The following is a 10,000-nucleotide window of genomic DNA, read 5'->3' as shown; positions in this document are numbered from 1 at the left end:
AACTTGTTAATATGTCATTAGAATTACAGAAACATCCTTAAAAGCCCGTGTCACTTTAACTAGAGCCCATTGAAAATAGTGAAGGCGCGGCGCGGAAGTGTTTCAGAGTATGTGCCTCAAGCTCGTAATCTCAAACACTTCTATGTATCACCTACACTATTCCAAAAGGCTTTATTCAACTTTACACGAGTTTTTAAGGATGTCTTCACGGTTCTAGAGGCAGAGATGACAAAAATTCTACATTATTATTACTGATTATTATTAATTATTATCACTCTTGAAAACCCGCTAATCATCTCTGTGACCTTGGAGAATAGTCGTGGTGAGAGAGCAAAGCGTTCTCAATAAGAGACTTGCTTCGAAATTACCAAAAGTGAAACAAAATACTTTTATAATAATCCATTTTAACCCTCAGCTTTTTAAAGACCCCAATAACTCGCTCTCTCTCCTCCTCCTCCTCCTCCTCCTCCTCCTCCTCCTCCTCCTCCTGATTGGACATAAAGGTCAACTCAAACCGGCAGATACAATGAAGTGAAAGGAAAAAAAGATAGACGAGAATACTTGCACCAGCTTCTCTCTCTCTCTCTCTCTCTCTCTCTCTCGCGGACTCAGCCAGCCCGTGTCTTCCTCCCGGCGGTGAGAGAGACTGGAGGGTAGCCAAGAGGAGGAGGAGGAGGAGGAGGAGGAGGAGGAGGAGGAGGAGGAGGAGGAGGAGGAGGAGGAGGAGGACTATGACAAGTATATTTTTCTGATTTCGCTTATTTTTTTATGTTTATGATATTTCTTCTTCTTCCTTTTCTTCTTGTTCTTCTTGTTCTTCTTGTTTTTGTTCTTCTTCTACTTCTTCTTCTTCTTCTTCTTCTTCTTCTTCTTCTTCTTCTTCTTCTTCTTCCTTCTCCTCCTTCTCCTTCTCCTCCTCCTCCTCCTCCTCCTCCTCCTCCTCCTTGTACTACTACTGTTGCTACTACTACTACTACTACTAGTACCAAACTACTACTACTACTATTATAATTCCTACAACCATCTTCTCCTCATCCTTCTATACTACTACGACTACCACCCCCACTACCACCACCACCACTACTACTACTACTGCTGCTGCTGCTACTACACTTCCTCTCGTGCTCCTCCCTGGGGGTAGCACGCATGGAGGAGAGAAAGCCAGCCTCTCCTCTCCTACCTTCCGCTGATAACCTGAATAGTAATGTGAGCGACGTGTTCCTTGCTCTCTCTCTCTCTCTCTCTCTCTCTCTCTCTCTCTCTCTCTCTCTCTCTCTCTCTCTCTCTCTCGTCGTTTTAGTGTTGTTCCTTCGTTTCTTTCATTCATCTATTCTTTCTTTCTTTCTTTCTTTCTTTTTCTTTCTCTTTTTAACTTTCTTTCCACATTCACTCATTACTCTTTTTTCTCTTTCTGTTTCGTATTTCCTAAGTTTTATTATCCTAATGTCTTTTTTTTTTTTTCTGTGTCTCGTCTTAGCAGTTGGTAGTTTATTCATTCAATTTGTTTAGTTTCGTTAATTTATTCTGATCAGTTACGAAATTCCCTCATTTATTCATTCATTCATTCAGTAAGTCAGTCCGTCAGTCAGGTAGGCAGGCAGGTAGGCAGGCAGGAAGGCAGGCAGGCAGGCAGGCAGGCAGGCAGGCAGGCAGGCAGGCAGGCAGGCAGGCAGGCAGGCAGGCAGGCAGGCAGGCATTTAATCAGTCAATAAGTTATTCCTTCTCTAATTAGCAATGTATATATGTATGTATGTATGTCTTTATGTATGTGTATGTATGTATGTATTATGTTTATATTGTATTCCTTTCTTTACATATTTACTCTTTTTTCCTTTCCTCGATTCCTTTCTCCTCTTCCTCCTCCTCTTTCTTCTTCACCCTTTCCTCTCCTCATCAGCTCCTCCTCTCCTCACACCTCTTCTCTCTCTCATCTCTTCTCCATCTCCTCTTCCTCTTCCGTAACCTCTTCACCTCCACTCCTTCAAGTTCACCTCCTCCTCCTCCTCCTCCTCCTCCTCCTCCTCCTCCTCTTCGTTCTCCTTCATCATCTTTCCTCCACCCTTTTCCACTTCCTAATTCGTATCCAACTCTCTTTCACGTGATTTTTTTTTTCCACTTCTCTTACTCTTTCTTCCTCTTTCCTTTTTACAGTTTTATCTCCCCACTCAATGTACACTCCCCCATCACTCCCATCACATCCCATCACCTTCACTATTCATCTGTCCCCCTCACCCCTTCATCTTCTTCCTTTATTCTCTGTCTCTCTATTCTTTGCTCTGAAAACGACATTCCTTCCATACCTTTCTCTATTCATACCTTTATTCAACTCTCTCTCTCTCTCTCTCTCTCTCTCTCTCTCTCTCTCTCTCTCTCTCTCTCTCTCTCTCTCTCTCTCTCTCTCTCGTACATTTTTCCTCTTCAGATTTCCTTGTATTAAAACGCTCTTCTCTTTCTTTATTTCTTATTTCTTCCTATTTCTTTATCATTCTCAAAGAGCTTTATTTTCTGTTATTTTCTTTCTCTCTTTTTCTCTTCCCTTTACTTCATTTTTTTTTGTTTCTTCTTCTCAACAATCTTTATCTTTTTCTTTCCTTGTTTATCTTTCTCTCTACTCTTTATTTGCTCTCTTTTCTTTTCTTTTTCTCAAGTTTTTATCCTCATTCTCCTCTTACTAAATTTCCTCTCTCTCTCTCTCTCTCTCTCTCTCTCTCTCTCTCTCTCTCTCTCTCTCTCTCTCTCTCTCTCTCTCTCATTCTACACACAAACTTTCGTACTTATTAAATCTTTCCTATTTCCTGTATTTTCTTTTATCTCTTCTCTCTCACTTTCTCTACAAAATTTTCCCTTTTAAATTTCCACTTATCGTCAAATTTCTGATCATTTCTTTATTTGTTCTCTTTCCATCTTAGTTTCTTTCTGCCATTATTTCTTTATCCATTTCTTTCCTTCCCTCTCATCTACGTAATTTTTTTCCCCTTTTTTTCTCTATTCTCTACTTTTCCTTTGTCAACACCGCTATAGTTTCTAGTGTAACTTTCCTCCTACCTTCTTTTTCCTCTCTCTCTCTCTCTCTCTCTCTCTCTCTCTCTCTCTCTCTCTCTCTGCACATAATTCCTCCTTTCTTCCACATCCTTACTTTTTTCCTCTCTTCACACATCATTCCTCCTCCTCCTTTTCCTCCTCCACAACTAAAACACAACTAAAAAAAGCCTAGTAAGGACCTAAGGACCTAAGGGTCTGTTGCTGTTTGTCTTCCTTTGTATTCCTCTTCTTCCTCCTCCTTCTCCTGTACTGTCCTGTCTCTCTTATCTGTAGCCAGTTAGAAGTAGTTACCAAACAGCCTCGAAAGGACCAACAGGTCTGTTGCTGTTTGGCTTTCCTTTGTATTTTTTTGTAAAACTCTTCTTTTCCTCCACAACCTTACTTTTCCTCTCTCCACACCTCACTCCTCCTCCTTTGCCTCCTCCACAACCATATTTTTCCTCTCTTCACATCTCATGACTCCTTTTCCTCCTCCACAAGTATAGGTCAGTCACAATAGCCCCTCCCCCCCAAAGAGAGAAGTAGCAAGTCCGTCCCTTGACAACTCCTGGCGTGTGTCTTGAGGGGGGCGTTGGGTGCAGGGCGGAGGAAGGGGGGTGTTGTGAGAGGAGAAAGAGAGGGCGGGCGGGGAGAGGAAGGAGGTGCCCTTGACAAGGTCAGAACGAGTGTGGGTGCTTGGTGTAGGAACTGAGAGAGAGAGAGAGAGAGAGAGAGAGAGAGAGAGAGAGAGAGAGAGAGAGAGAGAGAGAGAGAGAGAGAGAGAGAGAGAGAGAGAGAGAGAGTATGAAGGAAGTAATGATGCGTATTTACAAATAGAATGGTGACGTGTAAGAGAGAATACCAGTTCACACACACACACACACACACACACACACACACACACACACACACACACACACACACACACACACACACACACATCACACTTGCATGGCAACATTTTTTACCTAATTAGTATATACTCCTCAGGTAATTTTCGACCTCCTCCTCCTCCTCCTCCTCCTCCTCCTCCTCCTCCTCCTCCTCCTCCTCCTCTTCTTCCTTCTTCTCCTCCTCCTCTTCCTGTAACACGTCATCCATCTCTAAACATCTCACTACATGCTCTCTTCCTTCCTTCCTTTGCTCTCTTGTTTTTTTCTTAATTCCTCATTCATTCCCCCTCCTCCTCCTCCTTCTCCTCCTCCTCCTCCTCCTCCTCCTCCTCCTCCTCCTCCTCTTCCTCCACTTTTCCCAGGTATGACAGGTGAGTGCTGGCTAATTAAGGCTTTGGCATGACAGGTAAGGCTTAAAACAGACAGAAAAAACACTTACCTTACAAATGTGTTCTGCCTTTCTCTCTCTCTCTCTCTCTCTCTCTCTCTCTCTCTCTCTCTCTCTCTCTCTCTCTCTCTCTCCCTAGTGTAGCTAATGTGTTTTCTGAGTGAGTAATGTGTGTGTGTGTGTGTGTGTGTGTGTGTGTGTGTGTGTGTGTGTGTGTGTGTGTGTGTGTGTGTGTGTGTGTGTGTGTGTGTGTGTGTGTGTGTGTGTGTGTGTGTGTGTGTGTGTGTGTGATGAAATACGATACGTCTGGTTATGTCTGTCTGACTGTCTATCTGTCTGTCTGCCTGTCTGTCTGCTTCTTCGTATATGTTTCTTTCTGCGTCTGCTCGTGTGTGTGTGTGTGTGTGTGTGTGTGTGTGTGTGTGTGTGTGTGTGTGTGTGTGTGTGTGTGTGTGTGTGTGTGTGTGTGTGTGTGTGTGTGTGTGTGTGTGTGTGTGTGTGTGTGTGTGTGTGTGTGTGTCGATAAACTCCAAAAACTTCTAATAAATGTAAAAACACAACAAAATTCTCCAAATCTCTAAACACACAATAAGAAAATAAATCTGAAAACTCTATAATAAAAAAAATTATCATAATAAAAACACACAAAAGAAAAACGAGTAAAAATAATGGTGCGTATGGAACAGGTGTATTAAACAAGGTGCGCTGAGGGACGAGGTGGGGGAGAGGGTTAGGGGGAAGGGAGAGGATGGGGGGGTTCACCTGTCCTCGAGGCTCAGGTAACACTCAAGCAGGTGAGGCGGGCCCGTTCACCTTCACCTGGCGTCTGTCTCTCTGTCTGTTTGTCTTTCATAGTCTTGCATTTTTTTTTTTTATTCTATTTGATTTATTTATTTATTGTTATTTTTTGTGAGTTTTGCTACAAGTTTTTTTCCTTTTCTCTTTATTTAGTCTTCTTTCCCTTTCACGGTGCTGTGTGTGTGTGTGTGTGTGTGTGTGTGTGTGTGTGTGTGTGTGTGTGTGTGTGTGTGTGTGTGTGTGTGTGTGTGTGTGTGTGTGTGTGTGTGTGTGTGTGTGTGTGTGTGTGTGTGTGTGTGTGTGTGTGTGTGTGTGTGTGTGTGTGTGTGTGTGTGTATGTGACCTTCGAACCATCTACATATGTATCTTTACGACAAATTTTCTTATCAATCAGTTGTTGTCTTTTATTGTTATTCACGTTGCTGCTGTCATTGTTGTTATTGTTATTGTTATTGTTGTTGTTTTCACCATTCTTCTCGTACGTGTGTCTTGTCTCCGTCACCCTCTGAGTAGTTATACATGTTCCTGTCTTATACCTGTCACTCTCTCCTCGTCACTCTGCCTATTTATCAACTTACCCGCATGTCAGTCTAACCTTTTAAGCTGTCCATCTACATACCCACCTGTCAATCCACCAATCATTACGTCAATCCAACAATTTATCTATTTTTTTCGTCAATTTCCATGTCTTTCAATGTCACCCTGTCTATCTGCCTGTCTGTCTGTCTGCATTACCCTAAATTCGCCAGCCATCAGTGTATCAGTAACGCCAGCATCGCAGTCAGCAGGGAGTCAGCAAGGGTTAAGGAGGTGAAAGAGAGGGAGTCAGCTGTTCTCAAAGGTAAACAGCTGATGACGGATCGCTGACAGAACACAAGCCTCGAGTGTTGTCACCTGGTGGGCTAAATGTGTGTGTGTGTGGGGTGAGTTTTTTTTTGTAGTAGTAGTAGTAGTAGTAGTAGTAGTAGTAGTAGTAGTAGTAGTAGTAGTAGTAGTAGTAGTAGTAGTAGTAGTAGTAGTAGTAGTAGTAGTAGTAGTAGTTTGAGATTGTTATTGTTATTGTTGCTGCTGTAATTTTTCTTTTTAATCTATTTCATGTGAATATTTTTTTTTCTCTCCTTCGTTTAGTTTAGTTTTTCATTCCTGCGCTGACTTTTTTGTGCGTTTAGGAGAGTGATGCTATCTTTAAATCTCTCTCTCTCTCTCTCTCTCTCTCTCTCTCTCTCTCTCTCTCTCTCTCTCTCATCACAGCGGAACAAACCACTCGGAATCTGCCAAACCTTCGGCACCATAAATTGAAATCTTGAGGACTCGCCAAAATACTGTTATCTCAGCGCCCCCTCCCCCCCCAGAACACAAAGTCGAAAATCAGAGTCACTAAGGAGGTGATATGATCCTTAACGGAAGCAGCAGAGGGGAGAGGGGTACAGTCTCCCCTCTCTACCCTCTTTCCCCTCTCTCCTTCCCCTCTTTCGTCTACCAACACAGGAACACTTGGTAAAACAGACACACGGACAGATGCACTCAGAGGGTACTTGCAGCTGTGGTGTCGAGGGAGGCAAAGGGGTATTTATCACGTGGTACAGTGGTGAAGGTGGTGGTGGTGGTAGTGGTGGTAGTGGTAGTGGTTGTGGTGGTGGTGGTGGTGGTTGTGGTGGTGGTGGTGGTAGTGGTGGTGGTGATATAAGTAGTAGTAGTAGTAGTAGTAGTAGTAGTAGTAGTAGTAGTTTAATTCATTTATTCCTTCTTCATTCAAGTATTTATCTTATTTGCTTTTTTTCTATCTATTTATTTATTTGTTTACGTCTGGTCAGGCCTTCTCCATCGGCACACTACAAAAAACCTCATACTAGTAGTAGTAGTAGTAGTAGTAGTAGTAGTAGTAGTAGTAGTAGTAGTAGTAGTAGTAGTAGTAGTAGTAGTAGTAGTAGTAGTAATAGTTAGTAGTTAGTAGTAGAACACTGTCATTTGAGCTTTGAGATATAATGGAGACATGACTAATTAATCACGTGTTGACGATGGTGGTGGTGGTGGTGTGGTGGTAGTGGTAATGGTTGTGGCGACGATAATGGTACAACTAATGGTGGTGGTGGTGGTGGTGGTGAGTAAGGGTATCACTAGCAACCACCCGTCACGCAGACACAGGAGGAGGAGGAGGAGGAGGAGGAGGAGGAGGAGGAGGAGGAGGAGGAGGAGGAGGAGGATTCTAAATAAAGAGTACAATAACTTGAAGAGTAAGACAAAAGAGGACTGTAAAGGAAATATTAGTAAGAGGAAAGAAGAGGAACACGAGGAAACAGGAAATGATGAAGTGGAGGAAAGGAGAGAAGAGAGGAAGAAGAAAGACTGGAGGAGAATGAATAACGGGAGGGAGAAAGAGATAGAGGAGGAGGAAGGCAGCGCAGACGGTCCAGGGAGGAGGAGGAGGAGGAGGAGGAGGAGGAAGATTAGGCGGGAAGGGGAGGAGGGTGATAAAACACAAGTTGCTACATTCAGGATAATCTCCCCTCTTGCTTCTCCCTCTTCTTCCTCTCCCCTTCCTCTGTCTACAATCTTTACTCCCTCTTCATCTTTTTCTTTTCCCAGTATCTTAGTTTTCTCACCCATTGTTATTATCTTCTTTAATTACACCTTATTTTGATCTTGTTTTTTTTTCTGTTTCTTCTTCTTCTTCTTCTTCTCTTTTTACCTATTTCTTCCTCCTCATTCTTCTTATAGTCTTCCATTGTATTCTATTTTAAAATCATCTTTAATCATTTTCTTTCTTTTTCCTTCGTTCCAATTCAGTTTTCTCCTTCCTTCCATCCCGTTAGTCACGTCTTGTTTCGCTTCCCAGTGACGCTTATGTAACTTCCAACAACAAACTTTATTCTTCACTTTTTCGTAACTTTTTTTTTGTGGGGTAAGCAAACACGAGTCTTAAAATGTTACTGATAAGCTACTCTCTCTCTCTCTCTCTCTCTCTCTCTCTCTCTCTCTCTCTCTCTCTCTCTCTCTCTCTCTCTCTCTCTCTCTCTCTCTCATATGTAATTCTTTTTGTCGTCATTAATTAATTCGTTATAATTATGGTGACAGGAGAGAACACACACACACACACACACACACACACACACACACACACACACACACACACACACACACACACACACACACACACTTACCATGTATAATTGATAAATATACGAGCAAACTTACAAAGAGATAATAATACAGTAAATAATGAAATAATAGGAATAGAAGGAGGAAGAGCAGAGGAGAAGAAAGAGGAGGAGGAGGATGGCGAAGAGTAACATCAACAACAGCAACAACAACAATAACAACAACAACAACGACAACAAAGTTAGATCATAATAGCAGAATACGAGAAGGAATAAAAGAAGAAGAAGAAAACGAAGAGAAGGATCGCGTAAAAGAATAATAACAAAAAAAAAACAGAGCAGGATCATAACAGGAGAATACGAGAGGGAATAGAAGAAGAAGAAGAGGAGGATCGCGTAAAAGAATAATAATAACGAAAAAAAAGGAGCCAAATCATAACAGCAGCTAAGGTAATTGATAATGACCTCAAAACCTCACCGCGATTCTCCTCCCACATCAACTTGGCAGATCCGTAAGAGAGAGAGAGAGAGAGATACAAAGCCACCAATTACTTTCCTTCCCGTTAGCTCTGTGAATACATTTTTGTGGCTTAGTAAAGAATCGATGTAATGTATAAGATAAGATTTACTGTTTGAATAAAAGCATGTTTTGACTACCTAATTTTTTTTTTCTTGATGTCTTTCTTTTTGTTTTAGTCTTTTTTTTCCGTGTCTGTCTGTTTGTCTGTCTGTGTCTGTATTAATAAGTTGAAATTGAGATCATGAAGAATAACAAAAATATACAATGTCATTTCTCCATCACTTCTATATGAAAGAAAGCATGAATGATTAAACGAAAAACTTAATTAATTACCTCCCGAGTAACTAAAAGGTGAGTGAGCAAGAGTCAATTTATCGTCTTATTCGTCAGTCACCGTAGCGAGTTATTGTGATTTTCGAGTGTATTATAAAACTACTGGCCGATTAGTAAGGACGAGTACCTGACCAATCATCTCACATGCTGCTTGAAAATACCATAAACCTCTTCAATACTGGGACACTTTTCTACCTTGAGATTTGTGTACGATTAGACCATCTTATTGACATTAGGAAAGCTCTATGGAGGTCAGAAGAGTAATTAATGTCCACAGTCTTCACTATTTTAATTCCCACATGAGTTTCTGAAGCTGTATAAAATCACCCAATAGTAAGCAGAATGAATATGGAAATGCGTCATGGTACTGAAGGGATTAAAAGCCAAAAACATCTCAAAATCCGGGTTTTAGTGGGAGGATGACAGGCGAGACCCAAGGAGACCCATTTATAGCCACACAAACAATAGGATCCACAGGGCAACGCCACCACTTGCCTCAGTTCCTCGCCGGGGTCTCTAGTTCCTCATGGGCTGCGTCACTGAGCCTCACCAATCATCTGCTGGGGTCGTCGTGACGTCACACTTCGTCCCACCAATAACACGCAGCCCTGATTCCCACGGCAGCTGTCTACAGTACCACAACTAATACAACTGTGATTTTTTGCCCATACATTCCACACGCGACTATGAAATGCCACGCAGAGGGGAAAATATGATGAAATGAACCTTTACACGTCCCTCAAAAGTCACTGGAAGTTTGGAGTCACGAGGAGGAGAGGCAGAGAGAGAAGGAGCGTGAAGAGTTGAGCGAATATGAAGGATCGACAACTCGCAGAAGGATCATGTTCGTTTGGGTCCCAGGACTTCCGGCGCGGGGGTGGCACAGGGCCCGCCGTAGTCACTCCCCAGGCCTGTGACGGTGCCAGTGCCTCGCGTGGGCGTGTGAGTG

The 10,000-nt window shown here is 42.4% G+C and overlaps 2 protein-coding genes across 2 annotated transcripts in view; one reads left to right on the top strand and one right to left on the bottom strand.

The window, feature by feature from the left end:
* The window catches only part of LOC123506217, a 103,331-nt gene that overhangs the window by 78,340 nt on the left and 14,991 nt on the right, over positions 1 to 10,000 (bottom strand). The gene's annotated exons all lie outside the window — the stretch shown is intronic.
* LOC123506216 overlaps positions 9,928 to 10,000 on the top strand; it is a 40,356-nt gene continuing 40,283 nt past the window's right edge. Inside the window, exon 1 of the mRNA XM_045258140.1 lies at positions 9,928 to 10,000. This exon is cut by the window's right edge and continues 172 nt beyond it. The gene's annotated coding sequence lies outside the window, so the exon portion shown is untranslated.

This window comes from Portunus trituberculatus, chromosome 19, assembly GCF_017591435.1.
Source record: "Portunus trituberculatus isolate SZX2019 chromosome 19, ASM1759143v1, whole genome shotgun sequence".
Lineage (NCBI taxonomy): Eukaryota > Metazoa > Arthropoda > Malacostraca > Decapoda > Portunidae > Portunus > Portunus trituberculatus.
The sequence above is the reverse complement of the archived record's forward strand: the minus strand, read 5'-3'. Positions and strand labels throughout refer to the sequence as shown.